The 25,833-nt window shown below is 44.9% G+C and overlaps 1 protein-coding gene and 1 long non-coding RNA gene across 7 annotated transcripts in view; one reads left to right on the top strand and one right to left on the bottom strand.

Annotated features, from left to right (window-relative positions):
* kif18a (kinesin family member 18A) overlaps positions 1–25,833 on the top strand; it is a 200,387-nt gene that overhangs the window by 10,775 nt on the left and 163,779 nt on the right. The window lies entirely within an intron of this gene.
* Positions 470–25,833, bottom strand: part of LOC139280153 (uncharacterized) — a 179,006-nt gene continuing 153,642 nt past the window's right edge. The window contains exons 1-3 of one of the 4 annotated variants that reach the window (XR_011596635.1): positions 2,670–2,691; positions 1,041–1,209; positions 470–810 (exon numbers count right to left, since the gene is read on the bottom strand). This is a non-coding gene — a long non-coding RNA (uncharacterized lncRNA). The other 3 variants (XR_011596633.1, XR_011596634.1, XR_011596632.1) reach the window with 3 other exon arrangements.

Raw genomic sequence — 25,833 nt, 5'->3', positions numbered from 1 at the left:
GCGACATGCAGCATAAGTAGAGGACCGTTGGCATCTTGAAACGCCGTTTCCGATGTCTGGATCATCCCGGAGGCTTCTTGCAATACTCCCCTGAGATTGTCGGTCAGTTCACTGTTGTGTGCTGCATACTGCATAACTTAGCCATCATAAGGCAGTAGCAGCTGGTGGTAGAAGACTCATCTGAGGTGAGAGAAGCTGATGATGAAGAGGAAGCTGCAGTGGACGAGGAAGCTATGCAACTACCTGAATCCAGAGCAGGTGCAGGAGGGTGGGCCGTCGTGCCCCTTTTAACGATTGCTCGAGCCTTGTGCCAGCAGCTCATCCGTGAACGCTTTGCTGCCGGAAGGCTCAGCGGCAACTATTCCAAATGGACCATGTTTACTGTTTGGACCTGTTCTGTAATGTTGTGTTGTGTTCTTTACTTCAAAAAGTTGTGTTAATAATGGAAAAAATAATGGAAATGATTCAGTTATAATTTAAAATATATTTTATTCAAAAGTTTAACAAACACTTGTTTGTACTTAACTTTAATAAAAATATTCTTGTATCAAACTTGCACGCCACTGGAATCCCCAGCCTTGGACTGTGAATAACCATGGAATGTCCCACCAACACTCGTACCACTCAGGAAAAGGCCTGGCACCTCCACCTCCAGAGTGAGTACAACAGTGTGGGCTTCATCCATCACCACACCCTCACCCCATGCTCTTGGTCTGAAAGGTGGGATTGGAAGATGTTCTCCTCCAGGCTCGTCCGCGTCTGAATCTTCTTCTGCATTGGCTTCAGCCTCGCCAGGGTTGGCCTCAAGTTCTGCGAAATATAACAGAACAGACAAATGGTTAGCAGCAGAGGAGGGGACAGGGTGGCATGAGTAGGCTCACACAGTGCAGGCAGCAGGCTCATTTGAAGGACGACGATGAATGATAGCGGTTTGCATCAACCGAAGCGTAGCTGATGGAGACATCCCCATGAACCAAAGTATGGCTAGCCCCACAGTACTTAACATTTAGCAAAGCCAGACTGGAATTTGCAGGACTTACCCTCTCCCTCGAGCGTGGGTCCAGCTTTGCAGTGGTGATTGCTTTTCTCCAGGCAGGACCCACCAAAGCAGCAATCAGCAACCCTCTCTTCCAAGGATGTCAGTGGGTGCAGATTTGCCGGGCCTCCTCCTGTTCGAGTTCTTTCCCTTTTGTTGTGTGCCACCTTCCTCTGCAAAGATGAAAAAATAACTTTTTAGAGAGGGTCTTTCTGTTGAGTGGGACATATACAGATGGTCATTGTTGGACAGTTTTCTTGCTCTTTTCACTTTGTTGCTCTAAACACCAAATTACACACACACTCAGTTGCAGTAATGGCAGGATCAGGTCTTTTATTTAAACCATCATATTATACAAACCATGTATGAAAGTTATTGAGACACTTCACAAGGCCAGCTTTCTGCTTGTTCCAATTTCCAGCAGCTTTTTGTGAGACACACACCTTTCGAATTTCCAGTACCTAGTGTCTAACAAACAGCCTTCTCATCTCTTATACCAACAAAGCCTTTGAACTCTCGTTCCCTTGCGTAGTACATACAGATAATTAACATGCAGAAGATGTAGATTTAAATGCCAGTGTCCTGAAATCACGACTAATTGCTTTCTGAATTACTATACACAAACCAGGTCATTTCCTCACAGTGGGCCCAATTTTGGAGTAAGTTGGTTTTTCTGGCATAAGTTTAAAAAACGCCATTTTCCCCAATAACTTGCTGCAGAGTAAGTTTTTTTTTAGTTGAGTTTTTTTTTCAAAAGGGGGCATTCCCAGCCACTTATGCCAGTTTTGGCCATTTGGCCAGCTAAAACTTACTCCAAATCGACTTGGGTCAGCGTATGTGGCCAGTTCTGAAAAAACATTGCGGGCAGTTAAGAATTTGGCGCAGGTTAAAGTACCAAGACTTAGAAAGCACTAAACAAAGCACAAAAATAAGCATTCAATAGCAAATTAAAAAATACAAGGAAGCTGAGAGGACCTGCACCAAGACTTACAAAGCACTAAACAAAGGCCAAAAAGTAATAAGCAATCAATCAATAACAAATTAAAAAATAGAAGTCCTACCTTTATGCCAGAAACAAGTTTTTTTTTAAATTTCCCCGCCCACCCCACCACCACCACCCCATCAATACTCTCCGCCCCCACCCCCCCCACAATCAAAACTCTCCTCACTAAACAAAGCACAACCATCAATAAATAAAAAATAAAACTCAAGTCCTACCTCGGCCCAGGAAGTCAGTGGGCCGGCCGGCCTGTGCGAGAGGCACCTGGCCGGGGATAGGAGTTGCGAGCATTGGGTCCTGCTCGCAGCCCGCAGGACATGCTGAGAGGGCGGGGAGCATGCGCATAGTCTCCACTGCGCGTGCGCGCAGCTGCCGGCAGTGTTTTATGTGCTGGGCTGTTGCTCCGCACCCCCCACTGCACTATGTACGCCACGCTGGGACACCGGAGACTCGGCAGAGCGGGCAGGATGGGGCCACTTTTTTTCGGCACCGTTTCCAGCGTGCAAAGTCAGCGCATTTAGGGTAAGTGCGCCAAAAAAAGGGATTGGGAAAAATTGAGCCATAGTAACAAATGGTACATTAAAATAATTAACACAGACTGTGATATCTTCAGGGAAGCACACAACACACAACCTCAAAGATGGCTGCAGGTTCCGGAATCTTCTGACCTGCTGGTCAGGTGATCTCTTAAACAGTACTAGCTGCAGTAACACAGGTGTCCACAGTGTGGAGCTACAGACATTACACTTCTCCCTCTTTAATGAAGAAGTTATTATAACAAACAATCATCATACATAACAAAAGATATGGACTTATTTTGCCATATTTACAAATCAAGCTTAACCACTTGTTTTCTGTTTTGAAGAGGATATCTTCGCTCTCGAACAGAACCTTCCAAACATGGTGTCGAATTTAAACTCATTCGAGGCTGATCCTGAGGGAAGTTTTCCTCCAAGGGATGCCCTTGATTTCCATTTGAACTCTCGAACTTCAGACTGTTTGTTTTCCTGACTTGGACTCCGGCTTAAATTCTGACTTTCTCTTGAATTTGTTTCCAGTACATTGGATTTAGGATTTGCTACTGGTGTATCAAAACTATCTGATGAGTCAGAAATAATTGAATCATTCCCACCTTCAACTCCTTCCATGTCTGTAGGTAAAATATGATCAATGTGAACAAACCTAACCTGTCCATTATCAAACACCTTGACCAAATATGTGCGAGGACCACATATCTTCACCACTCTTCCTGGTAACCACTTTAATCATTTATGGTGATGGTTCTTCACTCTCACCTTCTGATTTAATTTCACACTTCTCTCTCTTACTCTACCTCTATCGTGATTCTCTTTCTATCTTAATTGTGTCTCTTTTATGGACTGTGCCAAGTTTGGTTTTAACAACGAGAATCTGGTTTGTGGCTGTCGTTTGAGAACCAACTCTGCTGGTATTCTACCAGTAGTTGTGTCAGGAGTATTACGATACGTTATTAGAAAATTAGCCAATTTGTGGTCCAATGACAACTGTCGTTTCTTTGGATTTGGATCCAACATTTGTTTGATGAGGGCACGTTTTACAATTTGTACAGTGCGCTCTGTTGCACCATTCGAAGCAGGGCAGTACGGTGGGACCTTTGGTATGTTTCACACCATTTTTGCTCGTGAACTGTGCAAATTCTTCTGAACGAAATTGTGGTCCATTATCCGAAACAATTTCTTCTGGTAGGCCAAATGAAGAAAATAATCTTCGCAAAATGTCTAATGCTTTACTTGTTATTTTCCACATTGGAAACACCTCGACCCACTTCAAATGGCTATCAATGACAATGAACAATTGTTGTCATTCTAGCTCAGTAAAATCAATATGTAGCCTTTGCCACACCATGGCTGTAATGGTACTAATGGTGGTTGCTTGCTTACCGATTGACATGTTGTACACTGACTTACGATGTACTCTATATCTTTATCAAGACCTGGCCACAATAAGTAACTGCGTGCAAAACTCTTGGTCAAGCATATTCCCAGGTGCTGGTGATGGAGGTCGCCTAATAATTTGGATCTGAATTTATTTGGTATAACCATTCTTGCACCCCACATGCTACAATCTTTATCGACTGATAATTCATTCCTACGAATGAAGAATGGATGAATATCTTTGTCTGTTACCTGGTTTAGCCATCCATTTGCAGTATAATCATACACCTTTGACATCACTGGGTTACGTTTGATTGCTCTACCCATCTCTTCAGCTGTGACTGGCAGTTCATCAATGTATAGAACATCTCTTCCCTATCAGGTGTAACTCGTGATGGGGAAGGCAATCTAGACATAGCATCAGTATTACTGTGATTAGCTGATCGTCTGTATTCAATATCATATGTATATGCTGACAGAATCAAAGCCCATCTCTGCATTCGGACTGCAGCTAATGTTGGAACTGGGGACTTTGAATGGAGGATTGCTGTTAGGGGCTTATGGTCCATAACGAGAGTAAACTAACGACCATACAAGTATTTGTGGAACTACTTGACCCCAAAAATTAATACCAAAGCTTCCCTTTCGATTTGCATATAATTGCGCTCACTGGCACTGGGAGTGCGTGAAGGAAAAGCAATTGGTCTTTCCTCCCCACTACGTAATACGTGAGAGATTACTGCCCCATACGGAGAGGCATCACGTGCTAGCTTGATCTGAAATACATCATAGTGAACTAACATAGTGCTCTCTATCAAGTTGCTTTTACATTCCTTGAATGCTATATCGCATTCTTTTGACCACTTCCAATGGACCTGTTTTTTTTAAATAGTTCATTCAGTGGATGTAATACTGTAGCCAAATTTGGTAGGAACTTCCCATAATAGTTCAAAAGACCCAAAAATGATCGAAGTTCAGTGACATTCTTGGGAGTGGGTGCATTTCTGATTGCATCCAGTTTTTCCTTGGTTGGATCTAAACCATCTTTGTCTACTCTGTATCCTAAGTACTCCACTGAGTTATGAAATAACTCTCACATGCGAGCAGACACTTATACTCTGTGCTTCTCTAGCCGTTTGAGGACTTCATTCAATATGTTATTATGAATTTGCCTATTTGGTGCTGAAATTAGTATGTCATTTAAATAACATACTACCCTTTCAATACCTTGCAAAATCTGGTTCATTACCCCTTGGAATATGGCAGGGACGGAAGACACTCCAAATGGTAGCCTATTAAATTGATACAGGCCTAGATGAGTATTTATAGTCAAACATGACTTGGACTCCTCATCTAGTTCAAGCTGTAAGTAGGCATTCGTAAGATCCAATTTTGAGAAAATCTGACCCGCTGTCAGTATTGTGAACAAATCTTCTATATTCGGCAATGTATTGGGGACATTACCCTCAAGAACCTGGTTTACGGTTACTTTATAATCACCACACAATCTTACCGTACCATCGGACTTAGGTACAGCAACAATGGGTGTAGCCCAATTACATCGATCTATCTTACAAATAATAGTCTCTAGTCTTTCTCAACTTTCTCCTTGAGTGCATTTGGTACGGAACGTGGCTTGCAGTAAACTGATCCTTCTGTACTCTGACACGCGCCTTGAAGCCTTGGATCGGACTGCCCGTTTCGCAGAACACCTTCAGATAATTCTTGATTACATCATCCTAGTAAGGCAGGCTTATCTCCTGCCACTACTATTAGAGGCAAGCTCTGACCTTGATCCTTGTATTTCACCGGTACGGTGATATGACCTACCACCGGAATGTTCTCTCCCAAGTAGCTTCACAGCTCTATCTTGTCTTTCTTCAATGGGAAATCCCGCAATTTGTTGCGGTACAGCGACTCCGGTGCTACACTCACGGATGCACCAGTGTCGATTTCCATGGGTATCTTGAATCCTGCAACATCGATGTGGATTATGATACTTTTCGAATCGCCGTCCGTTAAACTCGTGCTCCTGATGATGTGTAGTTCTAAAACCTCCACGTCCTGTTGTTTTTCTTCCATGCTCTGTAGTCTCTGGGGATTTCTACTTATGGCGTTGAAAGCTGGTTTAGCTTCAGTCGGCATGCCTTTGTAAGATGCCCAGTTTTCCTGCAGACGAAACACTCTGCTCAAAGTTGTCCATATGTGAAGGCAATGTGTTGTCCCAGGCACCGATAGCAGGACATCAATGCTCTTTTCCCATTTGCAGTTACGGAGACTTTGGGGCCCCACCGCCTTTTACTTTGAACCTGCAGGCGATTCACCTCAGTTGTCTGATGACTGAAATTAGTATGAAATGTTTGGGAATATTGGTCGGCCATGCTCATCGATCTAGCTGTCTGACAAGCTAAATCAAGTGTCAAGTTAGGCGTCGTCAATAACTTTCTTCTGATCGCATCATTTGTAATCTCACAAACAAAACGGTCTCGCAATGCTCAGTTCTGAAAGTCTCCAAAATTACAGTGAATAGATAGCTTTTTTACTGCTACAATGTACTCTGATATTTTCTTCGGCCTTCTGATTTTGTATTCCAAAACGATAACTTTCAGCAATTTCTAACGGAACGGGGCTGTAATGTTGTTCTAATATGTCAGGCACAAGCAAATTTATCCGATTACACCCCATTTCCGTCGCCAAATGTGATATCTTCAGGGAAACACACAACCTCTAAGATGGCTGCAGGTTCTGGAATCTTCTCACCTGCTGGTCAGGTGACCTGCTCTTTATTAAACAGCACTAGCTGCAGTAACACAGGCCTCCACGGTGTGGAGCTACAGACATTGTTGCTCTTTTCGCTTGGTTGCTTTTAAACGTCAAATTACACACACACTCAGTTGTAGTACAGGTTGAGCATCCGCAATCTGTAAACCTCGGGACCGAGGCCGTTCTGGATTCTGGGTATTTCCGGATTTTGGAACGTCTTTGCCTGGGCCGAGGTAGGTGGGGTCGGGCAGCCAAGGTAAGGGGGCGGGGTCGGCCCACCGAGGTAAGGGGGGCCGGGGTGGGCGAGGTCGGGCCGCTGGGGGGAGGTCGGGCTGCCGGGGGAAGGTCGGGCCGGGGCGAAGTCGGGTTGCCGAGGCAGTGGCGGGGGGGGAGGAGGTGGCGGTCCTGATTTCGGAACATTTTCCTGTTTCCGGATGACCCGGCCACAGATCGGCCCAGATTCCAGAACATTCCAAATTTTGGAACTCCGGATTTCGGATGCTCAACCTGTAATAGCAGGATCAGGTCTTTTATTTAAATCATCATACTATACAAACCAAGTATTAAAGTTACTGAGACACTTCAAGGCCAGCTTTCTGCTTGTTCCGATTTTCAGCAGCTGCTTGTGAGACTTTTTTTTCCAAAAATATACTCTATTCATATAAAATTTTCACAATACATTGGAAAATAGCTCAGTACCTTGCGGTCAGCGATTCCATACAATTCATTTCAAGGTACAGTTTAGTACAATCCGTGTGCATTTCATTTCAAGGTACAGTTTAGTACAATCCGTAAATCACGTTACATATAATACTGTGCAAATGAGGGTATTACATGGAGCAGATGAGAACAGGTTTACATTAGATTCCAGGATACATTTCAATACCGATCACGAATCACGTTACATGTAGCACTATGCAGATGAATTCAGTACACGGACCGGATGGGGATACATTTACATTTCTTTACAAGTTACTAAACAGTGCAGAGACTTTCATTATACATGGCACAACACAGGTATTTTTCAGTACATGGTGCTCTATGTATACAAGCAGATTAACAAGTACAGCCCGAGGAGGGTCGGATTCCATCCCTTGGATTTACCGTAGCGGAAGGGCCTTAGACTGTGGCTCTTCCCCATCGTGCCTTTGCGGTGACTGCACCAATCTTTAGTGCGTCCCTCAGCACGTGCTCCTGGATCTTGCATTGCGCCGTGGATATCTCCTTGCTCTGGAAGACCAGCAAGTTTCGGGAAGAAGACCAAAGTGAGACACACACCTTTTGAATTTCCAGTATCTCGTGTCTAGTGTCTAACAAACCACCTTCTCATCTCTTATACCAACAAAGCCTTTGAACTCTCGTTTCCCTGCATAGTACATACAGATAATTAACATGCAGAAGATGTAGACTTGAATGCCAGTGTCCTGAAATCACGACTAACTGCTTTCTGAATTACTATACACAAACCAGGTCGTTTCCTCACATAGTAACAAATGGTACATTCAAATAATTAACACAGTATGGGCCCAAGTTTCCACATGATTTGCGCCTGATTTTTAGGAGCAACTGGTGGAGAACGGACTATCTTAGAAATCGCAATTCTCCACATTTTTTTTTCTGCAGTTCTAGTCAGGTAGAACAGTTCTACTTTGGAACAGAATTTTTTCTTCAAAAGGGGGCGTGTCTGGCCACTGACACCTGATTTGAAAGTTTCCACAGTGAAAACGTACTCCAAACTAATGTAGAATGGAGCAAGTGAAGATTTTTGTAGAACTGAAAAAACCTGTTCTACACATTAAAAAATCAGGCGCAGGTTACAAATTAGGCGTCCAGAACGAGGTGGGGGGGGGAAGGGAACTCATTAAATTCTACAATAAATCCTTATTTATACTTCTACAAATATTATACAAATAAATCCAACCTGAATAAACATTTTATAAGCAAAGAAAAGATTAAATAAACCATCTTCCTACCTGTGTGAAAGTGCTTCAGCCAGGGAGAATTCTGCAGCCGTTCGTTGCCGCTGAGCGGGAGGGGGGGGGTGCGGGGGGAGGGGGGAGGAGAAAGCCGTTTGTTGTTGTGGAGGGAAGGGGGGGAAGGAGACAGCGGGTTGTTGTTGTGGAGGGGAGGGAGGGGAAGGAGACAGCGGTTTGTTGCCGCGGAGGGGAAGGAGACAGCGGGTTGTTGTTGTGGAGGGGAGGGAGGGGAAGGAGACAGCCTTTTGTTGCTGCGGAGGGTGGGGAGGGGAAGGAGACAGCGGGTTGTTGTTGTGGAGGGGAGGGAGGGGAAGGAGACAGCCTTTTGTTGCTGCGGAGGGGAGGGAGACAGCCGTTTGTTGCCGTGGAGGGTGGGGAGGGGAAGGAGACAGTGAGAAGGGTAGCCTCAGTGTTGATGTGCTGATGGCAATGTGCTTTTATTAAAAAATGTTCAAAAATTAAACAGCTACAAAGAACTACAAAAATGGCCGAGTGCCAATGTTTTTTTTCACACTGAGCATGCGCGAACGCTTCAACGCGCACGGCAGCGTTGCCGGCAGGAAAAAAACTAATTTAAATAGTACCCGCCCCCTCCCACTTACAAAATCGGCGCGAGTGTAGGCTCCGCCCCCCTGGGCGCCGCGCCAAACAGACAAGGAGCTGCAAAGCGCTCGAGAATAGCGCGTTTTTTTTCTGGCGCCGTTTTAGGCGCGAAAAACGGGCGCCCAGCTCAGAGGGGCGCCCGTTTTTTTATCCTGTGGAAATTTGGGCCCTATGTCTTGAATTACTGTACACAAACCAGGTGATCAGCAGGAGTTTCTTTGATTCCATGCATAGATAATATCGATGATACATATAAATAATTAACATATCGATAAATAACCAACTACCCATTATCCTGGAATCAAGTCTCACTGCTTCAATCGACTCCCATCATGAAGTACTGTAAACACACAGATAGACACATTTGAATGGCTAAGTGGCTCCATATCATCTGGCAGCCTGCTCTGATCCAAACATCCTCTGTTTTGATTCAAACTTATCTTCGACTTTGAACCCTTTTGATTTCTCCAGACTGCAGGCGAAGCAATGCGTTTCAGGAATACGTGCTTTTGCTCCCACATTCCCCCACTTCTCTTTGTCTCTCTGCCAGGCCTTATGTGGGTAACCTATGTATGGCCATTTGAGCTCGTTCAGCACAATTTTCCAGTTGTAGTCCTTGTTTTCGAACATGCCATCCGTAGTGAATCAAAATGACCAGCACAATCAACTGAAACAGCACCAGCAAAAGGACAGGGTGTATCATTGTGTTCATCACACCAGTTGCTGTTGGGCTCTATCCCGAACAATGACTCCCACCAGCTTACATGTCCAATCTGATCCAAAGTTGTGCGAACGTTCTCAATTTCCGCAGTGTGATGGTTAATGTCCACAACAATTGCTTGATTCAAACTCCGTAGCTGTTGAAATCTTGTGCTCCATTTGCGCATTTCCTTCCAAATTGCAGCACGATTAAGGTCAAAGTAGGGTTGCTGCAGACTCACATTCTCAGGATGCCATTTTAAAGTCCATTGGTCTGTGATCAACCTGTGTCGATAGAATTATACATTACCACACTCCACAATTAGAAGAGATCGATTAGAGCAATAAGATCCAACCTCCAGACGCATATATATTTGTAGCTGGTCATTAGTAACAACAAAACCGTTACAAGGATGCACATTATGTACACATAATCGGCCAAACCCCATTACAGATTTGTTTAAACGTCGAACTTCATTATTGCATGAGCGAGATCATTCCATACAAGATGTTAAATTACCATATCCATTTTCCCTTCAGCCAACTTTCAGTTTTTGATGTTTTCTACTGAATTCCATGCTGTTTACATGCAGAAATGTAAACTCTCAATCGGTGTCATCGACCAAGTCTGTTGCCCTCTGTAGTTTTTAACAATTATCTCTGCTTCGTGGGAGAAGTGTAACAACATAGAGTAAAGGGTGATGGAAATGCTGAATAATCAGTCGAGAGTCCCAGTCTTTCTTTCCGTTCACCCTTCGGAACTGCTGTAATTTCCTCTCTCGACATTTGCAAAGATCCAACTTCTATTTCGCATCCCTTTTTAAATCATGTTTATAACTCCCACATTTGAGCTTTTCACTGAACATCTCATCAGTTCTGAGACAGCTTGTTCCTACAGAAACTTTAAATGCTTCTGAACAAGCTTCTCCCACTGCTTTCATCTCTGACTGTTCAGTAACTGCTCCTCGTGCATCTGGGGTGATGGGGTACTGTCTCTGAGGAGGGGAATTCCCCTTCCTCGAGGACCATTTGTCCGGCGGATCCTGTGTCAATTTCCCGCTTCCCTTCCACACATGCCTCTAAGGGTATGGCAACCCCTATCCTAAAGGAAGGGTCCTAAAGAAATGACGTGTGGTTGAGGCGTGGCATCCTTATAGCAATCCTCCCTCAACTGCAGAATCTACCCCCAACCTCACCAATTGAACCGAGGTATCATTCCTGTCTGTGAATCTTGCTTCCTTTTCCTGATTCTTCAACTTTTCTTTTAACTTTTCTAATTCTTTAGCCAGTCTATCCCTGTCCTCTATCAACTGACGGATCAGGATCTAGGCACCACCTGATCCTGCTTTTTTTATGCGACTCCTTGCCAGATTCATCCACTCAGGCCCTTCTGCCTTCCATCGCTGAAATTCCTGCAACTCTCTGTCTCACTTCCATGACTGAAATTCCTGCAGCTCTCTGATACAAGCTTTCTATCCTTGCCAACCATTTATCAAAACTATCGTCTCCGCCCCCAGGCATCTGTTTCCAGAACTACTGAAGGGGGTATAAGAGTCAAAATAATCTCTCTTGTGTATCATCCCCATAATAACTCCTATCAATCCAATTACTTCCCAAGCTTTAATATAACTGGAATATACGTTCCCCTGCTTCCCTGGACCCTTCCCCTGGTAATAATGCAAGCTGCTTTATTAACTGTGGCCCTGAGTGAGCAAAGATTGCAGCTATTATTCTACCAAGCAGGGACTTGAAGTTATTTCAAAACCTACTTACCTTTCCCTGGTGATTCCCTAAAGCTCGCAGAATCATGTGAAACCTCTGTTTCTCTGATATGTTCCCTGACTGCCACCATTCCAGAATATTAAGCCACCATTGGGCAAACTTATTAAGCTCCTGAAGAGGTGCAGGTCCCACTTCAGTAAGGGTAACTCTCATGTCCTGTTACTTTACTCCTTCTCGCTCTTACCAGGAATCCCTAAAACCACTTAAGGTAATGTTCCCCTCACGAGCTCCATAGGAAGTAGAGGAAACATGATCCTGCTCTCGCCTTGTCCGCATGAACGTACTTCCCCCACTCTCCGCATTACTGGAAGGTTGTGTCTAATGTTGTGGAGTGTGAAGCGTCTGAGGAACCGTAGGGGCATCTAACCGTTCCGCCTCAGTACTTAACGTTGCCACACGAACCACAGTAGTTCGAGATTCCGAAGTTAGAGAAAACAAAGGAGTTGCAGAGAGGAATGGTGAGCATTCTCCCTGTGCCTTAATCCCCTTTTCAACTCTCAGACCTAGAGAATCCTCCGAGTACCACCCGGCTTTATCAATTGCTGTCCCTAATACTGCTGCAGCTTAGATATTCCTTTCTCTAGATCTTGATTACGGATCTGTTCATCAGCAAGATGATAATCCAGCATCAGTACAGTCCTGGCTCCCCCGAATGCCTGAAATCGCCAATTCTCTGTATTTCTTTACTCACTGCTGTTAGCTGCTCTCGAGTTCTGAATCTTCCCTATCCCCTGCCTCAACCTCTTCTAACTTTTGAATCCCCAGCATTAGACACTGCAACAATTTTCTCTTTTTATCACTCTTTAACCCTAACACTTTAATTTTTTTTAACTGGACACTCTCCACTAAGGACTGCCGTGTCTCTCCATCCTCCTGTCATCGTTTTCTGCCCTATCCCGTTAGGTCCCCATTTCAGTTCAATCCACTCATTAAGAAATATTCATCTGAAATATTACTAACTGGAGATCCCTTTAAGTCACGACAACTAAGAGAATGCTCACCCCTTAAACTGATGTGTAGGAAACACTTCTTTGAACAACTCAGCAAACGAACTTTTGAAAATCATGTCGGGATCACCAAGATGTTGGACAGTTTTCTTGCTCTTTTCGCTTTGTTGCTTTAAATGCCGAATTGCACACACACTCAGTTGTAGGTGGCAGAATCAGGTCTTTTATTTAAACCATCATACTATACAAACCAAGTATGAAAGTTACTGAGACACTTCACAAGGCCAGCTTTCTGCTTGTTCCGATTTCCAGCAGCTGCTTGTGAGGCACACATCTTTCGAATTTCCAGTATCTCATATCGAGTGTCTAAGCCTTCTCGTCTCTTATACCAACAAAGCCTTTGAACTCTCGTTCCCTTGCATAGTACATACAGATAATTAACATGCAGACGATATAGATTTAAATACCATTGTCCTGAAATCATGACTAACTGCTTTCTGAATTACTATACACAACCGAGGTCGTTTCCTCGCATAATAACAAATGGTACATTCAAATAATTAACACAGACTATGTCATGAATTACTGTACACAATCATCATCATAGGCAGTCCCTTGGAATGGAGGAAGACTTGCTTCCACTCAAAAAATGAGCCCTTAGGTGACTGAACAGTCCAATACAAGAACCACAGTCCCTGTCGCAGGTGGGACAGATAGTCGTTGAGGGAAAGGGTGGGTGGGACTGGTTTGCCGCACGCTCTTTCCGCTGCCTGCGCTTGATCTCTGCATGCTCTAGGTACTCAGCGCCCTCCTGGATGCACTTCCTCCACTTAGGGCGATCTTTGGCCAGGGACTCCCAGGTGTCCAGTGGAAATGTTGCACTTTATCAGGGAGGCTTTGAAGATGTCCTTGTAACGTTTCCTCTGCCCACCTTTGGCTCGTTTGCCGTGAAGGAATTCCGAGTAGAGCGCTTGCTTTGGGAGTCTCGTGTCTGGCATGCGAACAATGTGGCCTGCCCAGCAGAGCTGATCAAGTGTGGTCAGTGCTTCCATGCTGGGGATGTTGGCCTGGTCGAGGACGCCAACGTTGGTGCGTCTATCCTCCAAGGGGATTTACAGGATCTTGCGGAGACATCATTGCTGGTCTGTAATGAATCCGTTGGTAAGGATCCTGCATGTCGTCGTGGGGCAGGCGATGGATGGTGATGAACATTTGGGGGCATCTGAATCGGAGGAGGACGCTCCATAGACCCTCGTGGTTGACGGTGTCAAAGGCCTTTGTAAGGTCGAAGAAGGCCATGTATAAGGGCCGGTGCTGTTCCCTGCATTTTTCCTGTTGCGCTGCAAAAATCATGTCAGTTGTGCCCCGTAGGGGATAAAATCCGCACTGTGACTCCGGGAGGGGCTCCTCAGCCACAGGGAGAAGATGGTTGAGGAGGACTCTAGCGACGACTTTCCCAGTGGCTGATAACAGGGAGATTCCTCTGTAGTTGCCGCAGTCGGACTTGTCCCCTTATTTAAAGATGGTCACGATCACTGCATCTCTGAGATCTCCCGACATGCTCTCCTCCCTCCAGATGAGAGAGATGAGGTCATGCATTCACGCCAACAGTACCTCTCTGCCATGCTTCAGTGCCTCAGCGGAGATTCCATCCGCTCCCATTGACTTGTTGTTCTTAGCTGTCTTATGGCTTTTTCTACCTCGTGCAGGGCTGGGATTTTATTGAGGTGGTGGCGGGTAGCATGCTGCGGGATGGAGACGAGGATATTGAGTCAGAGTCTCGATTGAGGAGATCTTCGAAGTGCTCCTTCCAGCGGGACCTGACTGCCTCGGTGTCCTTGATGAGTGTTTCCCCGTTCTTGGCCATCAGTGGGGTGGGGCCTTGGGTGTTTGGGCCGTAAGTGGCCTTGACTGCGGTGAAGAATCCTTGCACAGCATGGCAGTCGGCCAGCTGCTATATCTCCTGTGCTTTCTCCATCCACTATCTGTTCTTTAAGTCCCGAGTTTTTTGTTGGACCTCGGCCATAAGTCGTCTGTAATGCTGCCTTGCTGCTCCCGAGTTGGGTTGTTGTTTAAGGCTCAGAAATGCCCTGTGCTTGTGATCTATTAGTGCTTGGATCTCCTGGTCATTCTCATCAAACCAGTCCTGGTGTTTCCTGGTTGAGTGACTGAGCATCTCTTCGCAGGCACTGGTTATGGAAGCCTGGAGGGCAGACCAAACGCTGTGGGCATTCTGCGTCTTGGGGTCATCAAGGCACACCAGGTTAGCTATGAGGTGCTGACTGTATATGGCTCTCTTAGCTGGGTCTTGAGTGCCCCGGCATTGACTTTTTTGCGGCACTGCTTCTGCTGCCCTCACCGCTTTGGGGTTATGTTGATGCCAATGATGGATCGGATTAGGAGGTGGTCCATCGAGCAGTCATCAGCTCCTGTCATGGCGCGGGTGATGCGCACATCCTTGCGATTCCTGGCTTGGACGATGACATAGTCGAGCAGGTGCCAGTGTTTAGAGCGAGGGTGTTACCATGATGCCTTGTGCTTGTCCCTTTGGCGGAACAAGGTGTTGGTGATGACAAGGTCGTGCTCTAGACATTTTGTCAGGAATAGGGTACCACTGGAGTTGGCTTTCCCTACCCCATCTCTGCCGATCACCCCTCCCCAGAGGGCTGTGTCCTTGCCAACCCTGGTGCTGAAATCACCAAGGGGGATCAGTTTGTCGTCCGCAGGGACGCGGGACAGGGACTTTGAGGCTGGAGTAAAAACCGTCTTTAGTCTCATCTGTCGCATCGAGTGTTGGGGGCGTACGCACTGATGACTGTGGCGTATTGATTCCAGGATAGGGTGAGTCGGAGAATCGGGCAGGAGAAGGCCAGTTGAAGGAACAAGGTGGAGGTTACATCTTCTGGAAAGGGAAACCAGAGGAAGAACACCGTCTCCACGGAGTCGGTTTCAGCATCAAAAACGAGCTGACCGACTGCCTCAAAGACTCCTCCTGCAGGGTTAACGAACCTCTCATGATTCTCCGACTGTACACAAATCAGGTGATCAACAGGAGTTTCTTTGATTCCATGCATAGATAATATCAATGATGCATACAAATAATTAACATCAGATAAATGAACAGCTACCCATTGTCCTGGAGTCAAATCTCACTGCTTCAATCGACTCCCACCATGAAGTACTGTAAACACACAGGTGATCAGATTATACACATTTGAATGGCTGAATCGTCTAGCAGCCTGTTTTGAACCAAACATCCTCTGTTTTGATTCAAGCTTCCATCTTCAACTTTGAACCCTTTCAATTTCTCCAGTTTGCGCTGAAGCAAAGCGTTTCAGAAATACGGGCTTTCGCTCCCACAGTCACATTTACAATTGGAATTCCATTGAATAAATGAAAATATTACTTACACTAACTACTTGACCAAAGTCCTGCCACTTTTTGCACTGGCCTCCAGACCTCGGGGTGGTCATCATTGCACAGTAATCCTGTGCAAGGTGGTTTCAGCGTTTCTTCATTTCTGTTCGTGAAGCTATTTAATGTGACCTCTGCTGGAGTCCAGCTTGTGCCATCTGGCCTCAATTACAGTAACCAGTGCCTCCACTTCATCCTGTAAGAAATTCTTGGTCCTTTAGCCGTGTTGCATCTTGTATTGCAGCTCCGATTTTTCCAATGAGAATTAAAGCTCATACACAACTGGCTCTTTAAAAATGGCTGAATGCAGATCGGGAGCTGTACTGGGCATGCGTGCCCATAGTAATCCCATCAAAAACATCCTTTTTTTTTCGCGAATGTGCAGAAGGAGGGGACATCATTTTTTCGGTGCAGACATTAGGCTCCACCCCCGCCCCCCCCCCCCCCCCCACCCCCAGAAGCTAAAGGACAGGCTGCGTGGTGCCAAATTCAAAAAATAAGCTGGAGAAACTTGCTAGTTATTTTTCTGGAGTAGTCAGGGCCAAAAAAAAACAGGCGTAACTCTTGCAGTACGACAAAAAATGGCATTGGGGAAAATTGAGCCCTAGTACTCTCTTCTTCACCATCTGGCTTTTACATGATAGCATAGAATGGTTGCCTAAAGGTGGAGGTTGACATTTAGTATATTTGGCGGGGGCGGGGAGGACATAAAACTTGAAAGCCTAGTGGCCATTGTGAAAAATGATAGAAAGCAAGTTTAAATTGTCACGGTACGACTACGCTCCAATGTTTTTGGAGTTTGAACCCTATGACTAATGGAAGAATGATATGTGGGCACAGCTTACTGCTCTACCAAAGAGAAAACAAGGCATGGCCTTGGCATTGTTGCTTCCTGAACAAATTCAAATCAGAAGTAACATATTTTCTGAGATGAATGCAGATCACTTGGATAATGCTGAACGTTCTGCCTTTCTAATAGAATTCCTGGATAAAATCTACAAGAAAGATGACCTGTTAAATGCCTATGAGGCCTGGTCAGAATTTAATTAGATTTTGGAAAACGGACGAATATATCATCGACTTTAACAAATTATACAAAAGATTTACAAAGTTTAATTTGGGAATCCCTAGATCGGTACTAGTGTTCAAATTACTAGATTGTGCTAATGTGTCTCATATGGACAAGCAACTGGTCCTAACTGGCGTCCAGTTATTTGAAAAGGAGACTGTTGGAGCTGCCTTAAAAAAAATTCCTGGGTAAACAGTCATTCACTTCAGCCTTCATGGAAAAATGAGGCATTCTGCTGTGACAAAGAATAGAAGATTCGATGGTTACCAGGTTTCAAAATATTCCAGATGCAAGTGTCATTGTAACAGAAGGATTAAAGACAGACAGAATAATGATGAAAGCACCTACAGCAAATCCGGTTATATCATCAGAAGATGAAATTGGGACAGTAATAATGGGGAAATGAATTCCAGGAATGCCCAAGGAAAAGTCAACAGATGCTTTAGATGTGACAATACGTATCATTATGCAGTAAATTGCCGAGAGTGATGACGCAGGCTCTTTGAAATTACACACGACTCTAGGTAGTTCTGAGAAAGGGGATGAAGATAATGAATATGAACAGATTATACTGGTCAAAAGGAGTTTTAATCCTGTGATAGAAACAAGGTGCAGGAGTAGGCCATTCGGCCCTTCGAGCCTGCACCACCATTCAATAAGATCATGGCTGATCATTCACCTCAGTACCCCTTTCCTGCTTTCTCTCTATACCCCTTGATCCCTTTAGCCATAAGGGCCATATCTAACTCCCTCTTGAATATATCCAATGAACTGGCATCAACAACTCTCTGTGGTAGGGAATTCCACAGGTTAACAACTCTGAGTGAAGAAGTTTCTCCTCATCTCAGTCCTAAATGGCTTACCCCTTATCCTAAGACTGTGTCCCCTGGTTCTGGACTTCCCCAACATCGGGAACATTCTACCCGCATCTAACCTGTCCAGTCTCGTCAGAATCTTATATTTCTATGAGAATCCCTCTCATCCTTCTAAACTCCAGTGAATAAAGGCCCAGTTGATCCAGCCTCTCCTCAGTCCTGCCATCCCGGGAATCGGTCTGGTGAACCTTCGCTGCACTCCCTCAATAGCAAGAACGTCCTTCCTCAGATTAGGAGACCAAAACTGAACACACTATTCCAGGTGAGGCTTCACCAAGACCCTGTACACCTGCAGTAAGACCTCCCTGCTCCTATACTCAAATCCCCTAGCTATGAAGGCCAACATAACATCTGCCGCCTTCACCGCCTGCTGTACCTGTAACATAGAGAAGGCGGTAAAGTGCCTCAGCGAAAGATGAGGTGCTGCTCCTCGAGCTTGCGTTGAGCTTCGTTGGAACAGTGTAGGAGGCCGAGGTCGGAGTGGGAGTGGAGCGGAGAATTAAATTGACAGGCCACCGGAAGGTCGGGGTCACGCGTTTACGGACCGAATGGAGGCGCTCCGCAAAGCAGTCACCCAATCTGTGCTTGGTCTCCCCAATGTGGAGGAGACCGCATCTCCCCTTTAACCTTCTCTGCCCCAAGAACAACCCCAGCCTCTCCAGCCCATCTGCGCCACCGAAGTCCCCCATCCCCGGAACCATTCCCGTCAATCTCCCCTCTAACCTTCTCTGCTCCAAGGAGAACAGGCCCAGCTTCTCCAGTCTCTCTACGTCACTGAAGTCCCTTATCCCTGGAACCATTCTCGTCAATCTCCCCTCTAACCTCTGCTCCAAGGAGAACGGGCCCAGCTTCTCCAGTCTATCCACATCACTGAAGTCCATCATCCCTGGAACCATTCTCGTCAATCTCCCCTCTAACCTTCTCTGCTCCAAGGACAACAGGCCCAGCCTCTCCAGTCCACCTGCGCAACCGAAGCCCCTCATCCCCGGAATCACCCGCGCCAATCCCTCCCGCAGCGCCTCCAAAGCCCCCACCGTCCCTCCAAAATTGCAGTGCCCAGAATTAACATCGGAACATAAACATAAAAAATTGGTGCAGGAGTAGGCCATCCGGCCCCTCCGAGCCCGCACCACCACCCAACACGACCATGGCTGATCACTCAACCCCAGTGATGACTGTATTAGTCGCGGAATCCTTTTACTTGAGTATACCTTAACTGTGTGTGGGGTAGATTAGTTAAAATGTTATCTTGATTCACTAAGTAGTGATGATCGATGCAAGGTTAAGGAATATAACTACATACTTTAGCTTTGGAGATGGCAACACCTTGAGGTCACTCTAGAGCGGTAATTCCATGTAAGATAGCTGGAGTAAGCCATTTTATAAGTATGGATGTAGTCTCTAGTGCTTTTGATTAAACCTTCCCTGAAAAAAGCATAAATGAAAATTGACATGGAACACGATAAGTGGGTGCAGCAAGGATCAATGCTTGGGCCTCCGTTATTTACAGTCTATATTAATGACTTAGATGAAGGTACCAGGTACAATGTTGGGTGAAGAGAGTAAGCTATGAGGAGGACGCAAAGAGCCTGCAAAAGAATATACACAGGTTAAGTGAATGGGCAATGAGTTGGCAGATGGAATATAATGTGGGGAAATGTGAGGTTATTCATTTTGGTAGGAAGAATAGAAAAGCAGAATATTTTTTAAACCGTGAGAAACTATTAAATGTTGGTGTTCAGAGAGATTTCGGTCTCCTAGTTACAAGAAACACAGAGGCCGAGATTTTCCTTATCTCGGCTGGTCCGATGGGGTCGGTGGCAGGTCGCATCCCTGCTGCTAGCTCCATCCCACTCTGGAAGATGAGTTTCCGTTAATAGGGCTTGTTAAACCCGGCCATTAGAGGATGCAGGTCTGGTGACATCATTAATGACACGTCAACAGCCAGTTTCCTTAAAGGGATCACGAGCAATTTTCTTTTGACATTTGTGCTGTCAGTGTTCTACAGCATTGAAGTGCTGCAATCACTGCACAGAGGTGCAGGGCTGCACCCAGGTTCTCCCATGATTCCCTTCATAGGCTTATGGAGAGAGTCTGAGCACGCAGGGAGGTCCTCTTCTCTTCCGATGGGCAGAAGAGACCACCCCAGGAAACAGATACAGCCTGGTTGCACATTGCAGAGGAGGTTACAAGCAGGGATGTCATCAGGAGGACCTAGGTGCAGTGGCACCAACATTTCAATTATCTCATTAGATCACGAAATATTAGTATTAAGCCACACTCACCTTCATCCTCCTGTGCCTCTCATCACATCTTCATCACTCTGCCTTCCCTATACTTACTCACACTCACCCTCATCCTAGTGCACTCATACCAACTAACAACATTTGGGTGTTTTATCGAATGTACATGTAAAGTTTCTGTTTATGTGCTGTCAACCATTGAAACATTTATTTTCAACACTTTCCATTCTTGGACAGATTTGTGTGCATCTTTGGAAGTGGCTTAGTGAGTTGCAGTGAATAATGAGACATAAAGGGTACCCCCCGCAATGGTGATGAGTGTGAAATAAATGACTTGGACATTGTAGGGTTGTTTTATGGTGTTGGTGTGGGGTGCCAACCTGGCGCATCATGTGGCAGCCATGGTGTATAGCATCAAGTGAAGTAAATCTGGCCATGGTGAGGCCATCCCTGGCCACCCGGGCAGCAATGTAGTCGGGTGCTGATGCCCTGTGCAGCATGAGGTGACTGCGGAGAAGGTTGCTGATGCCCTCTGTCTGTGCAATATCGGGTGATTGTGGACAAGGTTGATGATGTTGGTGCTGATCGTGGTCAGATTCTGAGGACCAAGGTGAGACGGTATAAAGGGCACCCATGTTGATGGAATAGATGGCAGGTGAAGTAGAGATGACCAAAGCATTCTGTCAATGGTGAGAGAGCTCTTCCAATGAGGTGATACTGGATGGAGAGTAGAAAGTAGAAAGCCTGCAAAATCTGTGCTGGAAATTGACTGAGATACAACTTGTGGCTGAGGAAAGTGATCTGACAGGTTGGAGCTTTTGCTGTACATTTGAAGCTGTCAACTAATCAGCTGGAGCAATGACCACTGAACTCGCATCTCAGGTTAACAACCATGGTCCCCAAACAGTGTGGTTCCCATGGCCATGAAGTTAAAGTCAAAAATTAAGTTTTTAAAAAAGCCTGTGGAATCGTCTGTCAAGTTTAGTTGTTTAATTGAGTCGCCTGCCGCTGCCCGTCAGGCCAAGAGAGGCTAAACTCAAACTCAACATTGGGAAAGGCGCATCGCGGTGGGTTGACAGAAGGTTCATGACCCACTGTTTTTTAAAAAAAAACATTTTCCCACCCGACCCGCCGACAATCCTGCCCACTGACACCCTGGAAAATCTCAGCCAGAGAGTTAGCATGCAGGTACAGCAAGCAATTGGGAAGGCAAATGGTATATTGCTAGAGGGTTAGAGTACAAGAGTAAGAAAGACCTGCTACAATTGTACAGGGCCTTGGTGAAACCAGACCTGGAGTACTGTACACAGTTTTGGCCTCCTTATCTAAGGAAGGATATACTTGCTGTAGAGTAGATGCAATGAAAGTTCACTAGATTGATTCCTGGGATGAGGAAAGATTTAATGGATTGAGCCTACACTCTCAAGTTCAGATAATGAGACGTGATCTCATTGAAATATATAAGATTCTGAGGGGGATTGACAGGATAAATGCTGAGAGATTTATTTCCACTGGCTGGAAAATCTAGAACTAAGGGTCATCGTCTCAGGATATAGGGTTAGCCTTTTAAGACTGAGATGAGGAGGAATTTCTTCACTCAGAGGGTTGTGAATCTTTGGAATTCTGTGCCCTAAGGAGCTGTGAATGCTCAGTCATTGAGATTTTTGGACTCTAGAGGAATCAAGGGATATGGGAATCGGGCAGGAAAATGGAGTTGAGGTCAGAATCTGACCATGATCAACCCCAACACCAACCTCCGCAATCACTTGATGCTGCACAGGACAGAGGGCATCAGCAACCTTCTCCGCAGTCACCTCATGCTGCACAGGGCATCAGCACCCGACCATATTGCTGCACGGGATGGCATCACCATGGCTAAATTCACTTCACTTGATGCTGTACACCCTGGCTGCCACATGTTGCGCCAGGTTGGCATGACCCCACACCAACACCATAAAGCATCCCTACAATGTCCAAGTCATTCCTTTCACGCTCATCACCATTGCGGGGGGGTACCGTTATGTATCACCATTCACTGCAACTCATTAAGTTGATCAGAAATAGAAGTTGTCATGATCGTGAAGTTTTGGTGATGCCGATAAATGATTGAGAGGCTAAACAAAAGGACTTGAATAGTTGGAAAGGATTTGGAGTTTATTTTGAGGTGCCAGATAAGGGTCAACCAGATTTGTCACATAGATGGGTTTGTACTGAAAAAATCCTTGCAGATAGGACTGAAAAGGCTAAAGCAAAGTTTTTCGCTCGGCAGATTTTTTTATTTTTGGGGGGAAGTTTTCGCCGGCGATAATCTTCCCAGTCTTAGTGGTCTTTTGGGCGGCAATCGGGCGCTGGCGGGCTGATAGGAAATTCTAGCCCGTAGTGTTTTTTAATGGGTGAGAATGGGAAATGTCCTTTAGCTTTGGAAGGTAAAAAAATTAAAAGGTTTGTTAAAAGTACTCTGGCTACTGAAACACTGGCTCTTGTGGAGGCAGCGGATATCGTTATTTGGCAAATATCTTAACTGACGTCCTGTACAATGGGAGTACTGAAGAGAGTATACCCATTGAATGTTATGTAGACAATCGCTCATTGTGGGATAATGTACGCTCTACAAAAATGTGAGTGAGAAAACATTAACGATTAACCTTGCTAGCTTGAAACAACTGCTGGAGCGAAAGGAAATCACTAAAATTAAATGGGTTGATTCAATCTTATTGTTTTACTAAAAGAAGTGTATGTACAAAGAAATTATTAGGGGTCCCAGAGAACGTTTGTCTCAATGTAAAGCTTTATACAGATAATTATGTATTTTAATTTTTATTTAAAGAGAGAGAAAGGAATTTGTTAATTGTATTCAAGCTGTGTTTCGCAATTGGGTGTTAATTGTATTCAGGTGGTGGGTATTAATTGGGGACTCTCATGCACATATATATATGGAATAGGCTGGGGAAGAGTTGCAAGGGAGGGGCATGTATGTACTGTATGCATTGTGTGTCTCATAGAGTCATAAACATTTATGGCACAGAAGGAGGCCATAGGAACCATCGTGTCTATGCCAGGCAGAAGTTTTGACTTTCTAATAGAATTCCTGGATAAAATCTACAAGAAAGATGATCTGTTCAATACCTATGAGGCCTGGTCAGAATTTGAAAAACGGACAGTTATTCAATGGAAGAGTATATCATGGACTTTAATAAATTGTACAAAAGGTTGACGAAGTTTAATTTTGGAATCCTTGGATTGGTAATAGCATTTAAATTTACTAGATTGTGCTCAGGTGTCTCATATGGACAAGCAACTGGTCCTAACTGGTGTCCAGTTCTCGAAAAAGGAAACTGTTTGAGCAAGTGAGCGCTGCCTTAAAAAAAATTCTGGGGACACAGTAATTCCCTTTGGCATTCGCGGAACAAATGAGGAATTCTGCTGTGACACAAAGTAAAGAAGATTTGTTGGTTACCAGGTTTCAAAATATTCCAGGTGTCAATGTAATGGAAAGATTAAAGACAGACAAGAGTGGTGATGAAAACAGAAGGATTAAAGAGAGACAGCATGGTGAGGAAAGCACGTACAGAAAATCAACAGAAGACGAAATTGGGATAGTAATAATCATGGAATCATAGCAATCTACGGCACGGAAGGTGGCTATTCGGCCCATCGTATCTGTGCCAGCCGAAAAAGAGCTATCCAGTCTAATCCCACTTTCCAGCTCTTGGTCAATATCCCTAACAGCACTTCAAGTGCATATCAAAGTACTTTTTAAATGTAATGAGGGTTTCTGCCTCTAGTACCCTTTCAGAAAATGAGTTCCAAACCTTCGCCACCTCTGGGTGAAAAAAGCTTTCCTCAACTCCCCTCTAATCCCTCTACCAATTACTTTAAATCTATACCCTCTGATTATTGACCTCTCTGCTAAGGGGGATAGCTGCTTCCTATCCACCTTATCTAGGCCCCTCATAATTTTATACATCTCAATTAAGTTTCTCCTCTGTTCCAAAGAAAACAATGCCAGCCTATCCAATCTTTCCTCATAACTAAAATTCTCCAGTCCGGTAACATCCTAGTAAATCTCCTCTCTACCCTCTCTAGTGCAATCACATCTTTTGTGTAGTCTTGGATCAGCCATGGTGGTGCAGGCTCGAAGGGCCGAATGGCCTACTCCTGCACCTATTTTCTATGTTTCTATGTCTTGTGACCAGAACTGCAAGCAGTACTCTAGCTGTGGCCTAACTAATGTTTTATACCGTTCAAGCATAACTTCCCCGCTCTTGTATTCTATGTCTCGGCTAAAAAAAAGAAAGTGTCTTGTATGCCTTCTTAATTTAACCACCTTATCTACCTGCCCTGTTACCTTCAGGATCTGTGGCCATGCACTCCAAGGTTCCTCTGTTCCTCTACACTTTTCATTACCTTGCCTTGTTAGCCATCCCCAAATGTAATACCTCACACTTCTCCAGATTCAATTCCATTTGTCACTCTTCTGCCCAACTGACGAGTCTATTGCTATCTTCCTGCAGTTTACAGCTTTCTTCCACACGGCCAATGTTGGTATCATCTGTAAACTTCTTAATCATGCTCCCTACATTGAAGTCTAAATCATTGATGTATACCATAAAAAGCAAGGGAACTAATACTGAGACCTGCGGAATCCCACTGGAAACAGCCTTCCAATAATGACATCTGTCGATCATTACCCTTTGCTTCCTGACACCGTGCCCAAAGGCTTTTACCTTTCTGATCAGTCTGCCTTGTAGGAGCTTGTCAAAAGCCTTGCTAAAATCCATGTAGACTACATCAAATGTGCTACCCTCTCGACTCTCCCTGTTGCTTCCTCAAAAAATGCAATCGTTAGTCAAACATGATCTTCCCTTAACAAATCCATGCTGACTGTCCTTGATTAAACAGTGCCTTTCTAAATGATAATTAATACTATCTCAGAATTTTTTCCAATAATTTGCCCAACACTGAGGTTAGGCTGACTGGCCTGTAATTACTCCATCTATCTCTTTCTCCCTTTTTAAACAATGTTACAATATTACCAGTCCTCCGGCACCACACCGGTAGGATTGAAAATGATAGTCAGAGCCTCCACTAATTCCTTCCTTGCTTCTCTTAACAGCCTGGGATAGGTTTCATCCGGGCCTGGCGATTCCCCTACTTTCAAAAATTCCAAACCCTTTAATACTTCCTCTAGTCGGGGATGATGGCCCGAATGTCCTTTCATACCATACTGTTACTTCCTATCATTGTATTTCTCGAGCCATAGCTTTGTGTACAAAACCTTTTCATGTATACTCTATATCAACCTATTGAATTTTATACTGCAGCTATCTACTACCCCCTACTGTGATTAAAAAGCCTGATTTAAAATGTCTGTAAATTCAGAGTGAAATGTTGTAGCTCTTTTTATACCATTTTTCTATCTCCTGTTGGATACAACGCTATCGGCTGTTTTTTGACTCCCTCACCCCCGCCCCCCCCAGTTCTTTGAACCGATATCTAAGCAGGAATGACAT

This window comes from Pristiophorus japonicus, chromosome 14 (assembly GCF_044704955.1).
Source record: "Pristiophorus japonicus isolate sPriJap1 chromosome 14, sPriJap1.hap1, whole genome shotgun sequence".
NCBI classification, from domain to species: domain Eukaryota; kingdom Metazoa; phylum Chordata; class Chondrichthyes; family Pristiophoridae; genus Pristiophorus; species Pristiophorus japonicus.
The sequence above is the reverse complement of the archived record's forward strand: the minus strand, read 5'-3'. Positions and strand labels throughout refer to the sequence as shown.